The 4,493-nt window shown below is 34.0% G+C and overlaps 1 pseudogene; it reads left to right on the forward strand.

The window, feature by feature from the left end:
* Window positions 1-3,693: 3,693 nt before the first annotated feature.
* Window positions 3,694-4,204, forward strand: LOC105811780 (annotated as a pseudogene).
* Window positions 4,205-4,493: the final 289 nt, after the last annotated feature.

The following is a 4,493-nucleotide window of genomic DNA, read 5'->3' on the forward strand; positions in this document are numbered from 1 at the left end:
CCTCCCAGTTTGAATTTTCTCTTGTTTTTTATAAATTTTATTGTGTATATTTAACATACACCACATGCTCTTTTGGGATATGTAGAGATAATAAAATAGTTACTACAGTGAAGCAGATTAACATATCCATCATCTCACATAGTAACCCATTTTTATCACATTTCCCCTTCGGAGGAATCCTTTTTAAGTGATTTCTGAACTGGGGCAGCTGCTACAGGTGTGGTTACTTTCCCAGCCTGCTCACTCAGGGTTGATGACAAACACTTGCTTCTGCCAGATGCTGTTGCTTAAAATTCCCACTGTCCTGAGCTTCTGAATTTCCCAGGCATCTTTACTTCTAGTAGCACATATTTCCTTTCCATCATCTTTTTCTGTCACGGATCTTTTCCTGAGAATGATCTTTCTAGTCTAAGAAGGAAGGCTCAGGGGTATCAGAGTTGAAATTCTCTGTAAATACGACTTGGGTTTGCAGGACTTTTAGATCCTGATGAGGAGAAAAAGTAAGTAGAATAGTGCCCAGAAAGAAGGGCAGGGACCTTTCTTAGGTCCCCATCTAGTTTGAACCTTGTGTGAACACAGCCAATGATCTCTGAGAGTCATATGTGGGCTAAACCTTTCTCAAAAGGCTGAAACCAGATGGAAATTTGGAGTTAGGCCTAAGTTAGTGATGAACAATGACTTGAAAGCCTAATGGATGGGGCTTTGGCTAATAAGAAACTGTTGAAGATGCAGATACTTGAAAAGATATCTTTCAAGTATTTCTTAATCATTGATAACATTTTTCTATAAGCAACTGTGTTATTTTCTTGGTCTGCTGCAACACTTTACAATGGCTTTAAGTGTTTGACATGGGTGCATACATTAAGATCAATTCATAATTGGGGGAACAAATTATGTTTTATTTACTATTGAATATCATCTTTAAGTACCAATGCAACAGAAATTCTTCAAAAGCAATTATGAATAAAACAAATTTAAACCCTAAATTATTAATTGGTAGATTTGACCGTATTTTCACTATTTTATACTTTCTTGATTTGTAAACTGAAACTCGGAATTATTAGTATGAATTTCCTGACTCTTTTATGCTTTAAACTAATGCCCCAAATCCAAATTCCCTGGTACGTATCAACTTAGATTTTTTTTGTTTTATTTCTTAATGGTTTCTCTTATCTCTCTAACATATATGTGTATAGTTAAATTTTATTTTAAAGCAAAAATTTAAATGGTATAGATAAATCAAATTATATTCTTGAAAATATTTCTTTCCTTAATAGTAGAATTTTAATAGTATATAAATCAAAGTATATGAAAATAAAGATTACATTTAGAATAAGGAGTGACTTCAGACTTAAGGCTAGAAGTATCAGCCCTCTGAATCTGATTTTAGTTATTTAGTAACAAAGGGCTAATGAGATATTAATTCTGGTTACCATTATCCTTGCATCAGTTCCAGCGGGAAAAATCATCCCAAATACCTTTGAAATCAGTTTTTTTTTAATTTAAACATCATATTGAAAAAAATATTTTATATGATTTATTGATTCATGACATTTTTAAGATTAAAATGTTCAATAGTAATATTCTTCAACTGAAAAAAATAAAAAATGTGTATTTTAAACATTTGTGGAGAGAAATCTAAAACTTTCAATTGCATGTATTACAAACATCTATAGTTGAAATGTTATTTGACTGTATGAGAACATGTTGGGAATATATTTTTTGTTGTTGCAATCAATAAAACTATGTGATTTTGCTTTAATTGAAATTTTATTAGTGAAGTTCTCCATGAATGATGGACTTTCTTAATTTAGCAACATCCAACATCAATTTAAGAACTTCCAATGACTTTCTACTTAATGGTCTTTTGCCTAATTCTTTAACTTAAACAACAAATATTGATTTCATAATGAAGTAAACAAGTCCAGAATGTTTCAATAGGTAATGATAAAATGGAAAAAAAATTCATGTTTGTTTAATAGAAAAAAAAATAATGAAACTCCTTGTTTCAGGAGACCTTAGAAATCATGGAGGGTGGAGCAGTGAGGGGCACCCCCTCCTGGGACCTGCGAGTACAGTCTTTGGGATAGAACAAACCAAAGGCCAAATCCCACTCTGCCACTCATCGGCTGTGTTACCTTAGGAAGCTCACTTAGCTCTCTGAGACTGTTTCACCATGTGTAAAACAGAAATAATAATAGTTTCCTTCTCAAGGTATTTTTGTGAATGTCAAATGTGATAATGAATGTGAAGATTTAGCGTTGTATTTGGCCTAAATTAAATACTCAATTCGTTATTGGTTTTATCATCATCATATTATTATTTTTACGAAAGAGTCTACCTCCTTTATTTTATTAAATGAAGAAGTTGGGGTCCAGGGAGGTAAACAACAAGCCCAAGGTGTTTCAGCTTATCTTTTTCATTCCATGCTAGATTTATAGAATCTAACCTGGTTACCTAACTGAAATAATAATTACAGTCTGAACACTGGAATCTCCAAACATTCCCTAACATCTCTTTCTCCAGAAAAATAAAGGTAAAACTACTAAACACTTGAGGAGAGCAAACTCAAATCACACTCCTGCTAAGCAAAGTGGAGCTATACAAATATATACTTGCACATACATTGAGAGAGAAATAAAATGCACCATGTGTTTATTTGCCGTGTCATTGTAGAACACCTAATCCCTGATGACCACGTGGATGCTTTTGTGTTTATTTTTATGAATGATCTCCTCCAGAGACATCTGAGGGAAAGTTAAACCTAGCAAATGTCCAGGGGCTGAAAAACCTATGTTCTGGTTTGGTACCCCTTCTGAGCTATGTTACACGAACAAGAAAATCTGCCCCATGTGCTTACCTATATGAGGAATGATGATGTTTACCTCCCAGTGCTAGTATGAAGTTCAACACTTTTAAGGGATTCAAACTCTAAATGCTATACAATCAAGAGGGATTAGTGAACACGCTTTAAAACCCAGTGGGTAGCAGGTAATTATGATAGTTTATATAAAAACATGTTTCAGTGAACAAGATGAAAGGAATGCATAGATTTTGGAGCTAAGTGGAAAATATATCAATAACATTTAAACATTTTATTTTAGCCTGCTCTACCTTGATAGTGTTGTAATTTAAGGCTAATTTTTTCCTATAATTTGTACACTGTTTTATTTGTATTTATGGTCTTTCAAATAATTTTATGTTTTGATTTGAACCCAACAGTACAATTTATAATTAAACATTCACCAATTTAAAAGAAAATGTTATTTACAAGCAGTTGTTCATAACTCTTATTTATAAGCTGATAATTTTGAAGACAAAGAGGAAAAAAGGCAGAAATTATACCAGACTCATAAGTTGGAGAAGTATAGAAGAATGGAATGAGTAATGCAGATCAGAAAAATGAGAGGAGAAAAGATTTAAGAGGACAAATAATGTCTTAATCTTTTCAATGAATTTGAGTTTGTCATTAGTCATCGGGATAAATACAGTTAGACACTGAGACCCAAATTGTTGTGATTATTTACTATGCAGATGACAGTTTGTGATTAGATGACATCACCTTAGAACAAAGGAAGGGAAATAACAAAGGACAGAGACTGAAGAAAGAAAACACCGTTATTGGGAAAGAGGCAAGTTCCTGGTGCAAAGGTGGCTCTGCAGCATAATTTGGGCCTTGGAGGAGCTGCAGTTGTAACGATCTACAAGATGGGTTTTCCTGAAGCTGCCAGTTCTTTTAGAACTCATCAAATTGCGGCTATTCCAACCAGCTCTCCAGGTGATGGATTTAAGGCAAATCTTATGTTTAAGGAGATTGAGAAGCTTGAAGAGGAAGGGGAACAGTTTGTGAAGAAAATCGGTGGTATTTTTGCCTTCAAGGTGAAGGATGGCCCTGGGGGTAAAGAAGCCACCTGGGTAGATGTGAAGAACAGCAAAGGATCAGTGCTTCCTAACTCAGATAAGAAGGCTGACTGCACAATCACAATGGCCGACTCCAACCTACTGGCTTTAATGACTGGTAAAATGAATCCACAATCGGCCTTCTTTCAAGGTAAATTGAAAATCACTGAAAATATGGGTCTGGCTATGAAGTTACAAAATCTTCAGCTTCAGCCAGGCAAAGCTAAGCTGTGAAGAACTCCCTTTGACTACTTTTGAAAATCAAGATGAAATATATAGATATATATCCATATATTTCATTGTCAGAATTCAGACTGAGATTACACATTGGCAAATTGTGCGAGACAGATTTGTTTTTAAATGGGTATGACCAATCCTGTTTTTCCTATGTTCTGGGTGAATAGAGCCTGATGGTGCGCTACTACTTTGCTGAATTGCATACAACTGTGCATTACAAAGTTAATATGGTAATTATGGTTTCGGGTAAAATTGAGTTTCAGAATAAAATTAGGAACAGTAAAATCCAAAAAATTATGTAAACAAAAGCTCTTGTTTTGCTTATAAAGTATATTTAAGGATTATTCTGCTGAAGG

This window comes from Propithecus coquereli, unplaced genomic scaffold (genome assembly GCF_000956105.1).
Source record: "Propithecus coquereli isolate 6110/MARCELLA unplaced genomic scaffold, Pcoq_1.0 Scaffold24, whole genome shotgun sequence".
In the NCBI taxonomy this organism is placed as follows: Eukaryota; Metazoa; Chordata; class Mammalia; order Primates; family Indriidae; genus Propithecus; species Propithecus coquereli.